At 40.1% G+C, this 22034-nt stretch overlaps 1 protein-coding gene across 8 annotated transcripts in view; it reads right to left on the bottom strand.

The window, feature by feature from the left end:
* lrrc7 (leucine rich repeat containing 7) overlaps positions 1-21554 on the bottom strand; it is a 495776-nt gene extending 474222 nt beyond the window's left edge. For all 8 annotated transcript variants that reach the window (XM_039767825.1, XM_039767819.1, XM_039767821.1 and 5 more), the window contains exon 1: positions 20839-21554. The gene's annotated coding sequence lies outside the window, so the exon portion shown is untranslated. The remainder of the gene's footprint in view (positions 1-20838) is intronic.
* Between the last annotated feature and the right edge of the window lie 480 nt (positions 21555-22034).

Below are 22034 nucleotides of genomic sequence, written 5' to 3'. Positions count from 1 at the left end.
TCTATCTATCTATTATATAGTGTCTTTCCAGTTTACATGAATTATTCTGGAGATGTGACTAGACTGATATCCAATGACTGGACATTGTTTAGAAAGGTACCTGTACATACAGTATCTCACCAAAGTGAGTAGACCCCTCTCATTTTTGTAAATATTTTATGATATCTTTTCATGGGACAACACTGAAGATATGACACTTTGATCCAGTGTAAAGTAGTCCGTGTACAGCTTGTATAACAGTGTAAATTTGCTGTCTCCTCAAAACAACTCAACACACAGCCATTAATGTCTAAACCGCTGGCAACATAATTGAGTGCACCCTTAAGAGAAAAATGTCCAAATTGTGCCAAATTAGCCAATTTTCCCTCCCATGTGTCATGTGACTCGTTAGTGTTACAAAGTCTCGGGTGTGTTAAATTTGGTGTTCTCGCTCTCCCACTCTCTCATACTGGTCACTGGAAGCTCAACATGGCACCTCATGGCAAAGAAATCTCTGACGATCTTAAAAAAAGAATTGTTGCTCTGCATAAAGATGGCAGAGGCTATAAGAAGATTGCCAACACCCGGAAACTGAGCCGCAGCACGGTGGCCAAGACCATACAGTGACAGGTTTAACAGGACAGGTTCCACTCAGAACAGGCCTCGCCATGGTTGACCAAAGAAGTGGAGTGCAGGTGCTCAGCGTCATATCCAGAGGTTGTCTTTTGAAAATAGACATATGAGTGGTGCCGGCATTGCTGCAGAGGTTGAAGGGATGGGGGGTCAGCCTTTTAGTGCTCAGACCATACGCCCGCCACACACTGCATCAAATTGGTCTGCATGGCTGTCATCCCAGAAGGAAGCCTCTTCTAAAGATGATGCACAAGAAAGACAAACAGACTAAGGACATGGATTACTGGAACCATGTTCTGTGGTCTGATGAGACCAAGATAAACTTATTTGGTTCAGATGGTGTCAAGCGTGTGTGGTGGCAAACAGGTGAGGAGTACAAAGACAAGTCTGTCTTTATGCAGTCAAGCATGGTGGTTGGAGTGTCATGGTTTGGGGCCGCATGAGTGCTGCTGGCACTGGGGAGCTACAGTTCATTGAGAGAACCCTGAATGCCAACATGTACTTTAACATACAGAAGCAGAGCATGATCTCCTCCCTTCGGAAACTGGGCCGTAGGACAGTATTCCAACATGATAACGACCCCAAACACACCTCCAAGATGACCACTGCCTTGCTAAAGAAACTGAGGGTAAAGGTGCTGGACTGGCCAAGCATGTCTCCAGACCTAAACCCTATTGAGCATCTGTGGGGCATCATCAAATGGAAGGTGGAGGAGCACAAGGTCTCTAACATCCACCAGCTCTGTGATGTTGTCATGGAGGAGTGGCAGAGGATTCCAGTGGCAACCTGTGAAGCTCTAGTGAACCCCATGCCCAAGAGAGTTAAGGCAGTGCTGGAAAATAATGTTGGCCACACAAATATTGACACTTTGGGCACAATTTGGACATTTTTCACTTAGGGGTGCACTCACTTTTGTTGCCAGTGGTTTAGACATTAATGACTGTGTGTTGAGTTATTTTGAGGGGACAGCAAATTTACACTGTTATACAAGCTGTACACGGACTACTTTACATTGTATCAAAGTGTCATATCTTCAGTGTTGTCCCATGAAAAGATATCATAAAATATTTACAAAAATGGGAGGGGTGTTCTCACTTTTGTGAGTTACTATATAAGGTCCCACAATTCACACTACGTGACAGGACATAAACCAAGAAACTCTCTGTGGACCTCTGTGATCTAACTGTACTGAGGCGTAGATACAAGGCAAGAGGATAAAACCATTTTTAAAGTTATGAGTGTCCCTCTGGGCACAGTGTCCTCAATAATTTATGATCTTATGATGCCGGCCTATTTGCAATTCCAAGGATTAATGAAATAACAGTGGGAGGCCGAGCTTTCAGTTACAGAGCCCCGAAAATGTTTGATCTGTCTACTTATGTAAGAGATGCTGGCAGAAGACTCATAACTTTAGCCCAGCACACCCTGACTAGAGCTGCTCATTAGCTGTGCATACTGCATTTCTGTTTGTTAGTCATTCTACAGAAATATACGTAATACAATATTTATTCTACAGAAGTATATGTAGTTCAATGTGTATAAATCACTGCTAACCCTCCTTAATTCTGTTTCTCTTCTCGGTATCTGGATTGGTACCACTTCTCTACTGTCTGTGTTTGGTCATGATTTCAATTTGGTTTTCATTTCTCAGTCAGCTTTTATTTCATTTTAATTTTGATCAATACAATTCCTTTTCAATTACTTTAGTTACAATTTCTGCTAACTTCTGTTAATTCACATCCTAAGATTTGTCGGCTATGTAATTTCAAACAGTGCGAGCATCACTCTGTGCTTTTAATGTGAGACTACCCATAGTGGTTTTCAATGTTTGCTTTTTTTCCTTTTAAAGCTGACTCCACCAGGACAGTTGAAGCTTTTGATTTCAAACTGTGCAACAGCGTGGGGACTCATCTTTCAATACTGATGACTCCATTAATCTAGGCCATTTGGGAAGCAATGTCATACCTTTGCTTTTCTTTTCCACTTTCATGTGTTTACTATTTTGTAATTATATTCTGAGTACAAAAATAGAACAGAAAAATAAATAGGCCGATAGGGTACTGTAACTGAGTTTGTTACCATGCAAGTAAAAAAAAAAATGATAATTTGGCCATTCAGCCATCTACTTTTCAACCTTCTTATCCAGTTGAGGGTTTTATTAAACCAGTGCAAGAGGGTAAACTAATCCTGGATCCTGTCACTCCATTGCAGACTATAGTCACACACAGACCAACACCCAGGCCATTTCAGGGCTTCCAAATAGCATCTCAGTAATTACAACATTAGAATAATTGTCACGATAACAAGCCATACGGTACAACAAGCTTGTTCATCCTATTCCTCTAGATTGTCCAAAATAACATCAAGCCGAGATCTGAAGGTTGCTAAAGTCCTACTGTCCACCACTCTACTTGGTTATTTATTCCATGTGTCTACAGTTCTTGCATGACAAAATTGTCCTAACATTTGTGCAAAACAAGTTTCCAACCATGTTCTTGTTTCCTAATTTATTTCAAAGTGATAACTGGGATCCATAGTAGTAATCCATCCATCCATTATCCAACCCGCTATATCCTAACTACAGGGTCATGGGGGTCTGCTGGAGCCAATCCCAGCCAACACAGGGCGCAAGGCAGGAAACAAACCCTGGGCAGGGCGCCAACCCACCACAGGACACACACACACACCCAGCACAGTTTAGGATCGCCAATGCACCTAACCTGCATCTCTTTGGACTGCAGAAGGAAACTGCAGTACACGGAGGAAACCCTCGCAGACACGGGGAGAACATGCAAACTCCACACAGGGAGGACCCGTGAAATGAACCCGGGTCTCCGAACTGCGAGGCAGCAGCGCTACTCACCGCGCCACCCTAACAGTAGTAATTTCTTTTATAATTGTAAACCCTTTGATCACGTCACCTCTTAATCTGCGCTTGCTTAAACTGAAAAGGTCCAATTCCTTCAATTTCTCCTCATAACTCACACCTCTCAGTCCCATAATCAGCCCTGCCACTCTCCTCTGGACTTTCTCTGGTCCTGCTTTGTCTTTTCTGTAATATGGAGACTAAACCTAAATGCAATACTTCAAATGTGGCCTCACTAGTGTGTTATATAACTTAAGCATAACCTGCACTATTAAAAATAAAGTCGCCAGAGTAGTTCTTTAAGGCGATGCCATAAAGGAACATTTTTTTTTTGTTCCCAAAAGAACTGGCTACATGAAGGTTCCAGAAAGAACTTTTATTTATTATAGACTAGCCATTCCCCAAGGCTTCGCCCCCATTGTAGTGAAAAAGGACGAACTTTAAAAATCAACAAACAAAAAGGTATCGCTAGCTAAGCGGAGGCATGGTACGCTCCTAAACACAGAGTTAGACCGACTCCCCACTTCTGATGTCACGCTTTCCCCTCCCCTCAGCATGCAGCGACTCTCTCGGATTAGAGTGAATAAATCGAACCTGCAAGCGAACTATGATTCTTGGCACAATGAAAGAAGTCGCAAAATCAACCGGAATGTTCAAGCAAATTCTAGAAAGAAACCCGATCTAAGTCCATTAAGTAGTTCTCTCGTTCGCTGGCTAAGCGGATGTAAGGTACTCTACCCGAGGCTGGCGTGTGAGTAAGGAGGCCCCTTCGCTCAGCCCGCTGCATCTCTCTCAGATTTGTGCAAATAAATCACTTAGCATGATGAGAGAGGTCGCAAAATCAACCGCAGTGTTCAAATTATATAAAAAAATTTGATCTAAATCCATTAAGTAGTTCTCTCGTGAAAAGCGGACAGACAGACAGGCAGATGTTGGATTATATATATATATATATATAGATGGGTAACAGAAATTCTGTCAGAAAATACCAAAAGGTTCCTGATTTTAAAAACACTCCTCTTGCCTACAATCACACAGGTTACGTTCAGGTGTTCTTGATCTGCTGTATCCTGCTTGGTAGTCTACTAGGTAGTAACAAGTTCTGTTTTGTCCGCATATGAGGAACCTTTAAAAAAACCCAAAGGATCCAATTTCATTAGCAAATAAAGTTTCCCAGAATGAAATGGTTCTTTGTCAAGGAATGGTTCTTTGGGAAACCACACAACCCGGTAAAGTGCCATTTCAAAACCAATATATTTAAGAGTGTCCTTTGACTTGTACTTGACATAGCTGGGGAAAACTTGGTTAAAAGTTTGTAGTGAATGGCAGCGATGTCTGCCCACAGGGTTTCTTCCAACTTCAATTTCCACCAATCCGTGCACTTTAAGTGTTCGGGTTTCTTTTCATGAATTAGAAACATATGGAAAGACAGGAAGAGAGGAAAAGGAACAAAACAAGAAATAATAATTTTTTACATTTATATAGAGCTTTTCTCACTACTCAGACCTTTCAGCAATTGCAGGTTAAGGGCCTTGCTGAAAGGCCTGACAGAGCCGAGTCCCTTTTGGCATTTATGGGATTCGAACTCGCAATCTCCCAAATGCCAGAACAGATTTCTAGCCTCAGAGCCACCACTCCGACACTAAGAGGGAAAAAAAAGAAAGATAGCATTGTTGTTATCAATTCAAGAGCTCAGTAGAACAAGACAACTGAAGTTTGATTAATTTATATATCTTGGGGACACATTGTGATCAACAGAAAGTATGTATATACCAGGGGAACCAAAAAACTTACAAAAATGCATAGCTTAGGAGTAGGGAGAAGTTATCAGCTATGCTGCTAGATAGTGTATGCCCTTCGTCTTTTTAATCATTCTGCCAAGTGGCATTAACCTGACATGTATTCTACAATCATGTCCATGACCGTGGCAATTTTTTTTTCCTCCAAGCCGAAAAAAGCACATTAGATCATATCAAACATTAAGACAACAATGATTATATTTTTCTGCAACAATGGACTTGTTAATAAACAGTGTCACACACATGCGAATGGGAGGTAGCTAATGGGCCTGAATAGTGATAATTCCATGCCAGACCGGGGGTGGCAAGGTGCACTGACTTCCTCTCTCATTCCTCTGCAGACCATTCATGGGAAATCTCACCGGGTCCCAGAGCCCATGATGACGTCACTTCCATTTTTTTCCAGCGCCCATGATGACGTCACTTCCAGTTCCAACCGCCCATGATCATGTCACTTCAGATCTTAACCTTTAAAGCCGCCATTTCACACCTATGAGACAGTTCTGTTTTGGACTTTGACAGCTTAACTAAAATTACCCGTTTTGCAGCCAGGGCATATTATATGGGTGGCTGCCCCAAATCTTTGATGTCTCCTGTTTGTTGTTATCACAACAGTTTCTTCATGAATGACTGAATCTTACATCTTTTGCAACTCCATTTTAAGAACTTGCTTAACAGCAGTTCTCCTCCATTTTTAACTCTGTGTGATGGCACACCCATCCATCCATCCATTCATCCATTACCTTAACTCTCTTACCCAGGGCAGGGTTGCAGGGCTGGTGAATCCTCTTCAAGCAGTCATTGTGCGCCAGGCAAGAACAACACCTAAACAGGGTGCCAGTCACACCATTTAGTTGGAATGCATATTTTACAGTTCCTTGCTTCCATTTCTTTTAGCTCCGCACTGACTGCGATGGTTTTGTCGTAAATGAGAGACACAGACACCAAATACAGCCAGTGGTGAGGACTACAAATGACAAAGTATAAACTGGTTTTACAGAAAGGATTTTCCTTTGCAGCAGGTTATGTTTATTTTGAACACGTGTAAAGTGTTTTCCTGTACAGATGACACTCTTTTATAAGGGGTCTTTTTAGGATCATTTTTTAGCCAGACAAGCTTTATCCATCATGACCATGGGCTTGCTGCCTGACACTCTGGCCATGTTAACAAACACACTGTTACTCTTTAAAGCCCCACCCCTACTCTGAGCTCCGCCTCATGAAGCGTTGGATTGGTTTACATATCTCACAGTAAGTGAACTGTCCAATGGCTCCCACCAACTTTAAAGTTAAGTGCACTCCAGACGTATGTATTATACATCTGACAAGGCTTGGACCATTTCTGGGCCCACTTGTACACACTCACTGACTGCCACCAGATCTTTCTGGTGAGCGTGCCCAGGGTGTCCTTGACAGCAACGGGCCTATTCACTAAAGCACTCGACGAAATGACTGAGTATCTACGAGTTGAAATGATCAAAGGTAGCACTACTCCACTTGATGAAACACTTGAATATCTGCAAGTCAAAATAACTAAAGAGGGCAAACATCCCTGAACGATAAAACGGTTGAGTTTTGCACCAAAATCAAGAGTAGGAAATACAGCTTTAAATAGCCCAGTGTCTGTCTGCATGCTGCATTGTTAAAAGTATGATGGAGTATCCATTAAGGAGCTAAGTCACCCAGGGGCCTGTGGGGGTCTTAATTGATATTGATATGAGGGCTAATGTAACCTGCGAGAAATGTGATGTGGGAGAAGAATGGGAGGAAAACCCCACACAGAACATGCAGACTCCACATTTCTGCAAGGTTCAAATCTAAGACAAAGCCTCCATGAGGTCACGTCTAGTCCACATTTTCAACATTAAATACTCGGATAAAGTTAAAAGCTTTTAAATTTGAATGGCTGTGTTAATATTAATGATTACTGTTAATTATATGGGCGGCATGGTGTCGCAGTGGTAGCACTGCTGCCTTTCAGTTAGGAGACCCGGGTTCGCCCTGCGTGGAGTTTTCATGTTCTCCCCGTGTCTGCGTGGGTTTCCTCCAGGTACTCCGGCTTCCTCCCACAGTCCAAAGACATGCAGGTTAGGTAGATTGGCGATCCAAAATTGTCCCTAGTGTACAATACAATACAATACAATACAGTTTATTTTTGTATAGCCCAAAATCACACAGGAAGTGCCGCAATGGGCTTTAACAGGCCCTGCCTTTTGACAGCCCCCCAGCCTTGACTCTCTGAGAAGACAAGGAAAAACTCCCAATAAAAACCTTGTAGGGAAAAATGGAAGAAACCTCGGGAAAGGCAGTTCAAAGAGAGACCCCTTTCCAGGTAGGTTGGGCGTGCAGTGGGTGTCAAAAGTAGGGGTCAATACAATACAATACACACAACAGAACAATTCCTTAAGACAGCATAATAATAAAATTTTTTTTAGAAGTACGGTGTGTGCTTAGTGTGTGGGTGTTTGTGTGTGCACGTCCTGCGGTGGACTGGCGTCCTGCCCAGGGTTTGTTTCCTGCCTTGTACCCTGTGTAGGCTGGGATTGGCTCAAGCAGATCCCCATGACCCTGTAGTTAGGATATAGCGGGTTGGATAATGGATGGATGTTAATTGTATTTGTTACATTTTCATTTAATAATCTTTCATTTTGTTCAGGCCTTCAAACTGTTTTTTAAAATCATTGCTACAGCAGTCACCCCTAAAGCTCATGGAAACATATTTATGTTTTACACCTAAATGTTTTATTTTGTTATCCATATATAAGTGCAGACACCAAAAATGTAAGAAGCATTCATGTCTTGCGGCCCTGAATTTTTTTTTTCAAGCTTAATAAATCTCCTTTTATGTTCTAATAGGAACAAGCAGGAGATTAATGAATACATAATGAAAATTCAGAGTAAAACGCCGCGTTACTGCACGAGTAATTAAACCTGAACTCTTATCAGATGATCACCATGGCCTTTGCAGATGACACAGCTACTTATAAACTATCAATGAGATCTTGTGAAAAAGTTATAAGAGGAAGACGCCACTCATGTCGCTATTAGCTCTGTCCCATTGATAGACATTCAAATTTGTGCACAATGAAGAGTCAGGTGGCAACAATGTCAAGAACTGCAACTTGTCCTTGAGGACACTGAGAGCAGATAGTAAGCCCATCAAGAATAGACATCCCAATTAAACTCGCTATGAAAGCCTTTGTGTTGTATCCCGTCACCGACACAGCAAATGCAAAATGTGTGGTCATTCTGTCCTCCTCCCTGGACCCCAGGTCTAACTCCATAGGTAATGTAGGTCCCCTGATCGCTCGCTGTATGTTCTTTGAACCCTCGTCTTTCACTCTGTTACATTGGAAATTAAAGAGTGAGGGATGGAATGGCGATTAAGGTTATCACGACATGGTATTTACATGTGATCAAACTACCCCATCGCACTCTTGAACACATAACAGCATTTCTCTCTAATAATGTCAAGAAAGTTTAGAAGGAAACCATGCAGAAGAAGAGAATGGATGGACTATTGTTAGTGATTTCAACTGAGTGCTGCATTAGGATGGCTGAAGGAGCTGAATAAGCCTGCGTTCATGTTGCATTTTAACAATTAAACACCACATAAGAGCTAATCACAACAACCAAGGATATCATTTTAAAGCAAGAATAAATAATGTATAATACCCCCGTGACCCTGTAGTTAGGATATAGCGGGTTGGATAATGGATGGATGGATGGATGGACACTCAATGAACAAATTATTAGGAACAATTGTACATGTGTTTATCTGCGTAATTATCTAATCAGCCAATCAGGAGGCAGCAGCTCAATGCATAACCTCATGCAGTTACAGATCAAGATCTTCATTTAATGTTCTCAGCAAACACCAGAATGGGGACAAAATACGATCTCAGTGACTTTGACTGTAGCATTATTGTTGACGCCAGATAAGCTGGTTTGATTGTTTCTGTAACTGCTTATCTCATGAGAATTTCACACACAACACTCTCTAGAGTTTACTCAGAATGGTGTGAAAAACAAAAAAATATCCAATAAGTGTAAGTTTTGTGGACGAAAAATGCCTTGTTGATGATAGAGAATTGCCAGATGAGTTGGAGTTGACAGAAAAGCTATGATAACTCAGACAACAAGTCTGTGCAACTGTGGAGAGCAGAAAAGCATCTCAGAATGCACAACACGTTGACCTTTTGACGCAACGGGTAATTGTGTATTACACATCATAGTGTAGCTCATCAAGGCCTAGAAAGACCTGCTCTCCTCTAATCACAAATGTTGCTTACAATATAGTTATAGCTGATTTAGAAATGATTCAGTCTTTCATGATCTACTCTTTTCGGTAGAGCTCAACTAGAGTGCTAAAGCACATGCATTATGCCATCAGTCTCTTTCATTTAGATGTTTAGAGATCCCACCTCGTTCAGTTCATGTATGACTCTTTCAAGATAGAATTAAGTCATTATCTGTAAACAAGAACTCTGTCATTGATTATTTTTTCGTTCATCATAGTATGGTAACACCACATTTGCATTACAATGTTTTAATTGTTCATTTTGTACAATTTATTACTGAAATTCAGTATTATTAGAACAGAATGAATGTAGATATTAAGCTAGTAGGTTTATGTCTGTTTGTACATTCAACAAATTAGTCACACAAAACAATGCCCTATAAAAATATTACTCTAATGTCTAGCAAATATTTGTTTTCAATTTTCCTTTCACAAACACTTTTTAAGGCTCATTAAATGCGCAGAGCAAGTAGAATCACTAATTCTTTTAGTTTCAAGCTGAACCAATAACTGAGAACGAGTCACACGATTCTCTTTCATTTGATTTATCGACTTAATCACTGCATTATCACCTCAGAACAACTCACACGATTCTCTTTCATTGGATTTGTGAACCGAGTCACAATATTATTACCTGAGAACGACTCACATAATTCTCGTTCATTTGATTAGTGAACTGAATCACTGAATGATTACCTGAGAACGAGTCACACGATTCTCATTCATTTGATTTGTGAACTGAATCAGTGACTCAGTACCTGAGAATGAGTCACACAATTCTTGTTCATTTGATTATGAAGTGAATCACTGAATTATTACCCGAGAATGATTCACATGAACCTCATTCATTGATTTGTGAACAGAATCACTGAATGATTACCTGAGAATTTTCTCAGTCGTTTGATTTGTGAACTGTATCACTGTATCACTACCTGAGAATGAGTCACTCAACTCTTGTTAACTTGATTTGTGAACTGAATCACCAAATCCTTACCCAAGAATGAGTCACTTGATTATTTGTTTATTTGATTTGCAAACTGAATCTTTGCATCATTACCCAAGTGTTATGTTTCACCCATGGTTTCTCCCCTGATTATGGATCAAAGCTTTGTTTACTTTTTCTGCCATTTTACTTAAGTTAATGTTGCTTTTGTTGATTATGTGCATTAGTCTTTATTTTTGATCTTGTCTATAAGCTGCCTGTGTTATGCTCCATGTGTTCTGTGGGTGGTCCCCCAAGAGGCAGGGCCACCTTCAATTACTGCAAACTATTGCCCTCCTCCTACAGTCATCCATGGTTCCTGGTGGTTCATTTCAAATATGCTAGGGAGTTGGTGAGTTTATTTGTGTTTCGTTTAATTTATTGGACTTCTGAATCTTTTTTGCTCTGTTTTTTGACCTTGTTCTGGATTTCTGTATTGGGACCTTGTTCACCTGGATTGACTTTTGTTTTAGGCAACTCCATTTCTCCTTCATTGCTCTACAGAGCTTCGTTCTTGTACAGTCATTTTTGTGGAAATAAACCTTTGTATTTTTATAAAGATTCTGTGTTGCCCTACTATCTAGCCAGGGTTGGGTGGTATACTCCCACCTAGTGGGAAGTTTTTAGAAGTATTTTCAAGGTTTGTTAGGTAGAATGCCCAGTGGGGGCTGGGTGGTCTTGTGGCCTTGGAACCCCTGCAAATTTTGGGGTTTTTTTAGTCATCAGATCAACTCATTTGATTCTTGTTTATTTGGTTTGTGAAATGAATCACTGAATCATTACCTGAGAGCGAGTCACATGAGTCTTGACGCTCAAACTTAGTGTTCTATTTTAAACAAGCATCATCATTCTTTATATTGTTTTATAGTATATTAATTCCCAGGTTGTTTAATATATAATTTGAAAAGTATTAATAATATACTAAAATTAAATAAATAATACTTAATTTTCTATTCATTCCAAGAGGAGATACATGCACTTGATGAATCAGGTGAATCAAATTAATCAAAAGAGTTGATTTACTTAATTGGGTAGTTGGAAAGAATCTAATCAGCAATGTGAATCAAAATGCCCATCACTAGACAATAAGCTAAACCAACTGTAGGGCAATTGAACAATACAGAATATGACATCTTTTAGTATATGGTCCCCCATTCCTCAAAAATCTGAATCAAAGTTACAGTACTATTACTATTGTCTGATAACAGAATATTCTTCAAAAGACATTATGCATTGTAGATTTCAATCCATTCTCTCTCCTACCAGTTTTGGAAATCCAAACTTTTTGTTTCTTCTAATGAACAGTGAAGAAAAGGGCAAACGTGTTGTGATGATAGTACTTCTAGATACTTGTAAGGATGGGTAACCAATCCTGAATTACTGCTGTGATGGCGTAAAGAGTCCCAACATGACAACCATATTTAGAAAGTTCTAACTACACAGGTGCATAATGCCAGCAGTTTAAAGAAATACGAGTTCTTATTAATAAAATAATCAAAAACAAATGACCCAGCGAAGTTTCCTGCCTAAACTGTGTCACATACTGTAAATAGGTTACGAGATGGAGAGAATGAGGGGGGAGAGGAAGAGATTTGTCGAGCAAGTAGGACACAGAAGTCTGGCATTTCTGAAAGTGTCTTAAATGGGACATGGAGATACCCTGGAGGGATACATGAATAAAAAGTTATATCACGTTCAAGAATGACCTATGTGAAGTCCCTCTTTGGGGAACTGAATTGCTGTTGTGAAATGCTTTTAACATCTAAACATATAGTCGCATTATGCCAACAAGGAGCAGTCAGTATGTAAGTATCAGTCATGCTGGAGTGAATCTCAGATGATGGTCCATGTTTTCACCCTTGCGCTTCCCTTTTCTATCACAAATTCTCCTACTGTAGCAGTTGGTCTCAACTTTCATTTTAAACAAACCTTGAGCTACTACTGTGGACGAAGGGGCTTCTGCTATGCTGTGCATCTAACTGTGTTTGTGAGTGTGAGTGCTGCTGACAGGGACCAAACAAATGAACACTTATGCTATTCATTGTAAAAATAAAAAAAATAATAGTAATTGTAATGAAAAACGTTATTTCAAAAAGATATATTTCACTCAGTTATGCGTACCAGACAAGGGTACTGGGCCAAGTTAGGGGGGGACACACCCCGTCAGTTTTGAACAAAAGGACACTTTAGCCAAGCCCAGATGTCCAGTCACTATTCAGCCAGTGGATGTGGAGGTGGCTCACTTGTATTTGGTGGGGGTCCACATTAATGACAAGATGGACTGGGTCTTGTAACATAGTGGAACTATATAACAAAAAGAAGAGCAGATTCATTTTGGCTTAGGAGATTGTGCTCCATTAATGTGGGCACTGACATCTTTTACATATTCTGTAACTCTGTGATGGCCAGTGAGATTTTCTACTCTTTAGTTTGTTGGGCTGCTTGATTCTGTGGGCTTCAAGAGAGGACAACTGCATCAACAAGAATGTTAAGAAAGCAATCTCAATTATGGGATGCACTCTGGACCTGCTGGAGGTAGTAGTGGACTTAAGAATGAAGACAGAACTGAGGGCTGTCATGAACATTATAATGGACTCTACCCACCCCCAGCAACAGGCTGTTCAGCCCGCTCAACTCAGACAACCGGCTACACAGATGAATGGCAACGACTGAGAGATGCAAGGGCAGTTTGACCCTCTAGGATCCTGAACTCTGACATGCCAACAAACATTCAGTCTTAAAATTTATTGCACACTCCCTTTAACGTTGCACAGTCACTTTACACATTTTACTGTTTCAGATTTCAGATTTCAATTTAATTTTAATCTATCTTACTTTAGTTTAGTTAATTTAATTTATTTCATTTAATACAGTTAATTTTATCATCTTCTCTCTTGTGTGTTTGTTTTTGTTTTGCATAATCTTAGAGTGGACTAGCTTTTTTCATTTCACTTGTAGATGCCAAATGGCCTGAATGGGAATCCCAGCCAGGAGAGGGGATGGTTCCTTACCCATACAGGAGACTCCTAATAGGCAGATAAGCATCCCAGCCAGGAAGGAAAAAGGGAGCAGACCTGGAAGGAAGGACTGGAAAGGATGGACTGACAGCCCGTTAAATAGAAAAGATATTGCTGGGGGCTTTTTATGCCCCCAGCATGCTAGATGGTAGCAGCACTGGATATTGATACCTAGTGGGAAGCATAGGAGTCACTGGGTGCCACAAGAGGACGCTACAGGGAGACAAGCTCCCTGTTATAATGGACTTCCGTGTGACACAGAAGTGCTTCCATCGGGCAATCACCCTGGCACCAGAAGTACTACAGGGTCTGTAATAAAAGAGACCGCACTCCCTTATTTAGTCAAGTCGGAGCTGGGAGGAAGAAAGGTAACACTCGACTGGATGAAGGCAGTGCTGTGGTGAGAGAATTGTGATAAAGAGAGGAATTGTGAAGAGAGAAACCTGTGTTTTTTGTAGGAGTTTGGTTAATTAACCACCCTATGTTTGAACCCGGGACTCTGTGTGTTCGTGTCGGGGTTTGGGCTCGCTGACGCCCCGGTTTCCATCACTCACTGCACATTGTACCTGTATAAGTGTGTGTGTGACAAATAAAACTCTTAAATCTTGAATCTTGAACAATGCTGCACCCCCTCTCAATAACAGTCTTATTATTAAGTACTTTCAGCCAACAAATTATTAAGAAGTGAGTCAAGAAACACTACTGGGGCTCCTTCATACCTATGGCAATACACCTGTACAGTGCCTCAGTGTGGCTGCTCTTTTCAGCCAAGTGAGGAATTGTCTTTATTTTTTGTAATTTGAGTATCTATCTATCTATCTATCTATCTATCTATCTATCTATCTATCTATCTATCTATCTATCTATCTATCTATCTATCTATCTATCTATCTATCTATCTATCTATCTATCCCTCCACTGAGTCAGTGCATTAACATGGTGGAGTGGTTTGCATGATCAATGATCCCCTGAGAGATGCCGTTGGCAGTTGTATATTCCCTGGTATGGCCACCCAATGGCGACAAACTTAGAGGTGAGGTCCCGACTAAGACTGACTCAAACCATCACCCCCCCATCTTACCAAGAGTCTATCCAAAGAGGTGCAACTTCCTGCCGTCTCTCACCGTTCACCGTGGATCCCCAATAGGAGGTGAAGTGGTGTGATTGAGGATTGTGCTCCCTCACCAGCACCAATATCAACAACTCCTTTGCGCAGGGTCATCCTTCTATCCATCTACCTCATCCTTTTTCCAGTATCAAAGTCCTACAGCGATTGGCAAGAGACAGATTGAACTACCATTGGGTGATGCTGTAAGTTCTTAGTATGGAACCTAATAACATATGGCTTTGGGGTGATAATGATTAAGAGTCACATCCTGGGGCAAGTGCCTCGTCTGTGTCCTGCCGGTGTGACTAGGAAGCCTTTTTCAAGGGTGGCACTGCCTAGCCCAGACAGGGAGGGGACAATAAAATGTTTCCTAAACAAAGTACACCTGTACTCAGCTAGGCAACCATACTTGGTAAGTCATCCCTCTACATATGGTTGAAAAATCTCAAAATATTTCATCCTTACAATTGGCATGTCGGCACATTCATGGATTTGACCACTATTGACCAAACACCATGGAGAACAGCCCTTATAGCCTCAGTGCTCCAACATTACATGGTGGACATCTGCACCCTCAGCAAGACTCATCTCCCTGATGAAGAATCCTTCACTGAAACCAAAGCTGGATAGTCCTTCTTCTGAAAAGGCCATAGGCAGAGACACAGATCCAAAGCACTGACTTTGCTGGCACCTCCTTGTCTGTGAACATGATCTCCAGTATGTCCTGATCACACAAGGTATGCAAGGAACAGAATGTTGGACAGACCATAGACTTGTCCGATCCATCCTCTATGATATCTATTATATAGTGCTTTCTATATCTATCTATCTATTATTGTGACACTAGAGGGCTCTGTCGCTCCTCTAACATGACAGACAAATGCCCAGGACACCAGGTAAAAACACAAAAAGGTTCTTTAATTTGTTCCTTTTCTGTAGTAGTGCCTCCATTTTTACTTGCATTTTTATCACTCTTTAATTTAATATTGTTTTTTATCAGTATGGTGCTGCTGGAATATGTGAATTTCCCCTTGGGATTAATCTATCTATCTATCTATCTATCTATCTATCTATCTATCTATCTATCTATCTATCTATCTATCTAAGCACCCCAACCACCATACACAGGCAAGTAGTAATAATAATTACAATAATAAGTACACAATAAATAACTCAGTTCTCTCCTCCACACCACCCAGCAAGCAAGATCTGTCAACTACCTCCCAACTCCGGCTCACTTGCTGGGTTCACAGCAGTCCTTCATACAGTCCTTGACCCAGAAGTCCTTCCGTTCTTCCTCCCACATGACTTGCCAGCATTTCTGGGTCAAATGGAGGGCTTGAGTTTTCTTCAGTCCGGAAGTACTTTGGGGCTTCCATCCTCGTAACTTGGGAGTTCTTCCGGGCTCTGCGGAAAGCAAGAATCCCCCTGTCTCCCTGCAGAGTCTCCTGGCGGCACCCACAATACCCAGCAGGACTGTAAAGCCAAACTCCATATCCAATGGTGCCCTGCGGGATTCCAGGGCATCGCTATGCTGCAGGGAAATCACCATCTAGCATCCTGAGGGTGGCAGCGTCCCAAAGTAGCTGCCTTCCCCCCTCCTTCCATTCCTTGGGCATGCCGGCCGGGTTGAGCTGCAGGCCATCTATTACACTATCTATGTAAGAGTTGTAATGTTTAACTTGTAGTTATTCTAAATATAATAGCAGTAGACATAATAATTTAAAAAATCCAGAATTTGTATCAATTAATTTAACACACACGTCTTGGAGATGATAGAAGACAGTCAGAGTAACTGAAAAATCCAGACCAACACGGAAGAATGTATAAACTTCCGTCAGACTGTAATTTCCCAGTTCTAACCACTACACCTCCATGTGCCATGCTACCTGAAATCCTAAGCACAAAATGGAGAGCTCTTCACTTTCAGTTACCTGCAGGGCAGATTATTAATGCTAAGACTTTGTTATCAAAAAGTGGAGGAAAAGAAGAAAAGAGAAAGCAGTCTGGGCGCACCATGAAATCATTTGAGGAATATAAAAGAGAAAGGATGGAAGCCCCACTGCTTCTTGATTGACTCGAGGAGCCTCCACTTTATGTCAAATCTATTCTCTTCATCTGGGAGACTGGAGGTGGCAGCTCTAACCGCTGTGTCTGGCCAGTGCTTTGGTGCCCATTCTGTGTTCATATATCATTGAAGTCATTGGTTGTCTTTGCAAAAAATCAGCATACGGTTAAGAATTTCCATTACATCACTTGGTCGTAGCCAAAACACTTAAGATGTCATAAGTTGTTTAGCTACTTATCCCTTATAGGTTGTTCTTTAAATTGACAGTATTCTCTAATAAGGTTAATCATTCAATCAATTTACACCTGGAAAACCTGAAATTGGATAAGCAGTTTCCAAAAGCCAAAGTATGGGGACAAATGATCTGGCTAGCTTTTTCTGTGTTGCTCTGCAAAGGACCAAAAATATGAAAAGTCATAAGAACACATTGACATGGAGCTAAAGGAACACCATTCCAACCCAAACATCTTCATCAGACTTTAATCTTGTAAGTCCTGGTCCACAGGGAGCATTAGAGGCATTTCTAGTTGTTTCACTTCACACCTTATGCACAACAATTTATAATTCATTGTGTTTAATCCTTTGGTGTTTTGGGGGCTTTTGTTCAGCTTTCATGATATATAACCTTCTTAAAACTGGTTAATCCAAATCATTGGGTGTGTGTGTGTGTGGGGAGGGGGGGTACTTGGCAACATATTATGTAAGGTGGGAGTTAGTTCTGGAAAGGGTGCCAGTCTCTTCTTTCTCTTTTCTTTTCTCCTGAAGCTCTCGCCATAACAGTGCTGTTTTTTCTTATTACCTATTTGTACACAAGTACCAACTGTGCTTAATTCATCAGTATGTCAGTAATGGTTTTTATAATATGTTATTGCCTTTATATATTTTCAGTTTTTCTTATGACACTAAAATCCATCCATCTGTCCATTTTTTCAGCCCTTTCTAGTTCACACAGACCACGCTGTGGGCATCATCTGGAAAACAGGAGTGGAGCTGAGTGCTTCACAAGGCCGCCTGATGGGCACACTTACCCGACCCCACTTTAGAGCGGCCAGTTAACTTCACCAGCATGAGACAGAGAGAACATGCAAAATCTTCAAAGTGACATGGCAGGGTGGGCCACTGGCTTTAAATTAATGACTAAAATTCATTTGAAATCAGAATGGCACCATAAATGAGAAAAAAAAAAAAGAAAACAAAGAACACATTCTGCTAATTACAGCCTTGCTTACCGGGTGTGTATGCCAAGCTGAAAAAGCCAGCATTAATATTTCTCTTGTTTATGCCAAACCATACATTTTTTGTGTGCCAAGCTGAACACAATAAGCACTTTAAAATATTTCAGTCAGATTTCCAAAATGCCTTTAAAATTCACCAAAAAAGGTCTGTAAATTGCTTATGAGATTCTGACAAATGATTATAATGCAGGTTATAAAAGCACAACCTGTAGTACAGAATAGTATCATTAGGCAGAAAATGGACTCTCTGTCACATTTATATGTGACTAAAATGTGCAAAAATGAAAGAACTGTACACCTGCACCGCACCACTGTTTAAAGATGGCATGGAGAGGAGGCGGGTATACTGTAGAAACTAAGTAGGTCAGATACCACCTAATGCATTAGTGGAGCATTGTGATGCAGGAAGCATCGCTGCAAAAGACCATAGGCGGCATTCTCAGAGGGCAAGACAGAAAGCTGCTAATGATGCCTACATGAACAGTAGGCATGTCCAGCTGTGGCATACGGCATATATAGCTCAATTTTGCACTTTGCAACTGCTCTGTTTATAGGGCTTCTGAACTTCTAACATCGAATGGCCAGATATGGCTGCTTGAAAAAGGTTTTCTTCATTTTATTTTGTGCACACGCACACATATTATGTAATTTATCCTAGCCAAAAGAATCTATCTATCTATCTATCTATCTATCTATCTATCTATCTATCTATCTATCTATCTATCTATCTATCTATCTATCTATCCTCAAAAACCTGGTCATATTAATTATTTAGTTACTCTTTAATGTGAGAGAATATTTAAACTTAGATGTATAGTTCTATACATGAAATACATTATAACATAATTTTCTCAAACCTATTTAATCCAGTTTAGGGTCACAGTTGTCAGATTTTATTCTGGTAGTACTGGCTGTGAGATAAAAACTAACCTTGAATGGAGCATCATAACTATACATAAAGTAGACCTATTTATATAAACACCAAATTACCACCATACATATATAGATACTAATATATATATATATATATATATATATATATATATATATATATAAAGTATATTAGTATGCATATATTAATACTAATGTATATATAAATAGATATATAAAGAGAGAAGAGAGAAATATATATATATATGGTGGCAAAGTGGTCTGTATACACTATATAGACACTGTCTGTGGATATTACGTGTTCTGCTTATGTCCATGTAGGTTTTCCTGTTAATACTCCAAATTACCTCCTACATTCCAAAGAAATTTGTCATTCAAATTGGTGACTTAATTGACCCATATGAGTGAGTGTGGCCTCTATTAGATTTGTATTACATCTAGGGTTGTTTCCCACCTTGACTCCCATAGTGTTGTGATTCCCTGTAGCCCCTAAATGAAAAAGTGGGTTAGAAAATGAATGGATGGAAATATATGTAGATTTATGGATTTATACAGATAAAGCTACTTTTTATGAGCAAGATATGTATACCTTAATATATATCTTAATCTGATTGTCCATTCTCCCATCTTCTAAGCTCAATTATTTATAAATATATTTATATAAATAATTGCATCTTCATATTTCTGTACATTTTGTTTACTATATTCATATATATATATATATATATATATATATATATATATATATATATATATATATATATAAGAAATATATGTACTACATGAAAAAACTTTTATTGATTCTCTGAATTCACTGCAGACTATTTATACAATATCATACAATTGAGGGCTATGGGGTTTATAGATAGATTAGATAGATAGATAGATAGATAGATAGATAGATAGATAGATAGATAGATAGATAGATAGATAGATAAAAACAAGTATATATATATGTGTGTGTGTGTCTGTGTGTATTTTATATTTATATACTGAAAATACAGAATATATACTATACATATATATTAACTGAATTATTAGTTGTTTTGTATTCTCATATGTGCACACGCACACACATACATAAAAATCTATCTATCTATCATATAGTGCCTTTCATATCTATCTATCTATCTATCTATCTATCTATCTATCTATCTATATACATATATACATATTAAAAGCAGATTTACACACCCTCCCAACTATAATCTCTGCCTTTCCATTTTCTGATTCAGTTTGTATAGATGATAAATATATCTTCATTGGCCATCACTTCTTTTCATGTATATTTCTCTCCATTCATTTCCTGAGTGCACTTACATACCCAGTATATGCACAGGTATACTTAAAGCATATCCTTCCACCCACCCACACATCCATCCATTCATCCATCTACCCGTTGCTGAGCCCACGTTTACAGATGCTGTATCTTATTTCACAGTATAACCTTCCATCCGTTATGCTCTAAAGCCTTTTTCCCTTCCACATAGTCTATTTGTGATCATTTTTTTTACATTGATTCCACTCTTTTTACTTTATTATCTAAAGGTAGCACAGACTTCCCGGTGCTGATCCTAGAACTCTGAAGCCAAAATCACTGCCATAGTTCATAATGGATACGGATAAAGTGTTTAAAGCCACATTTCGAGCTAACCTGGCATTTCTCCAGGGCTGACTAATTTTTACTTTTTAACTGCTAAGTGTCACTTTTTGCTGCCCTTACTGTAAAGCTGTGATCTTGGAAATGAAACAATAATCATCATCATCATCATCATTATCATCATCATCATCATCATCAAGACAGTCAGTGTTTCATAAACGGTGGCTCTGCTGCTGTATACAGATGTAGCTATTTCATTTTTATTTTACTCATTGTGCTCCTACTAAAGCAGCGAGGTGCAATGTCAGTTACATTCAGCCACACTGGATGACACAAAATAAAAGCTCCGGCTGTACTTACACTGAAGGCTCGAGTAATTGTCCATTCCTGCTTTCTCTTTCCAAATAATCAGCAGCAATTGTAATTCCAAACCAAATTCGATGGCTGCTCCAGTCTACTGAGTGGTAAAAATTCCGAGAGCACAAAGCCATGTTGCAGCCATCCTTGTAGCAGTGCTCATCGTAAGAATCTCTGACAAGATCACAATGCAGGACATGCTGATCGAACTCTACACATGAAAGGGAAAAAATGAAAAAGCCAAACCCCTCACCCCAATTCTGGGAGAGCCCCTGAGTAGGAAAAGAAACCCAACTGTTTTTATAAAGATGCTGTCTCTCTCTCTTTCTCTTTTTCCCTTTTGTTCTTAATCCTTTTTTTTTTTTTTTTTCTTTCCTTAATCCACAAGAGTGCTTCTGTTCACGGAGAAAATCTCCCGACTCACAAGGAGGACAAGCAATCCAGTGGAATGAGTGTGAGATGAGAGGTAAGGACTAGCTAGGTGTCTCCCTGTATTGTAGTTGTTTTAGTGTGCAGCCTTCACAGACTGTGTCTCACGGGGCCACACAATTGTCTCCATCGTTATAGATGATGCCGTCAAATAAGGTTGTTCCTAATCCTGCCAAATGCATCATGATGCAGTTGGGAAAGATGGGAATCTTTAGCTCCTCACAGATGCTACGAGCAGTGCTGCCCTTTGAATGTGAACGGAAAGCGAGCGAGAGAGCGAGAGAGAGAGAGAGAGAGATGGGGGGGGGGGGGCTAGAGCAGATGAAAAATGATGAGGATCCCAGCAAGCTGATTAAATGCCAGAGCGCCGGCACGGCGTACATCTCCCCCTCATCCCTGCCCCCACACTGTGACGTCACAGCCCTCTGAAATGCTTTTACATGCTGGCTCTGGTCGACTTAATGATTCATTATGAAAGGGATGCCAACAGGCTCTTTTATTATTTCTTCTTTTCCCCTCGGTTGGAAGGTGCAGGACTTACCTGCTGTGGCAAACTACACCCTGGCTAAATAAACAGGACAAAACAAAAAAAAAATGGATGCAGAGCTCACACATTTGTCCTAGAGATGAGTATGCCTTTCCTGAATCCTAATAAACAGTTGAATATTTCAAGTATAAGCTGGAGGATACAATTACAGGCAGAGTGATGTAGACTCTCACATCTTTCATAACACGCAACAGCCTCAAATTATAGACCAAGAAGAGGCGTG

This window comes from Polypterus senegalus, chromosome 10 (genome assembly GCF_016835505.1).
Source record: "Polypterus senegalus isolate Bchr_013 chromosome 10, ASM1683550v1, whole genome shotgun sequence".
Classification (NCBI taxonomy): Eukaryota; Metazoa; Chordata; class Cladistia; order Polypteriformes; family Polypteridae; genus Polypterus; species Polypterus senegalus.
This window is presented reverse-complemented; position numbering and strand designations above follow the sequence as displayed.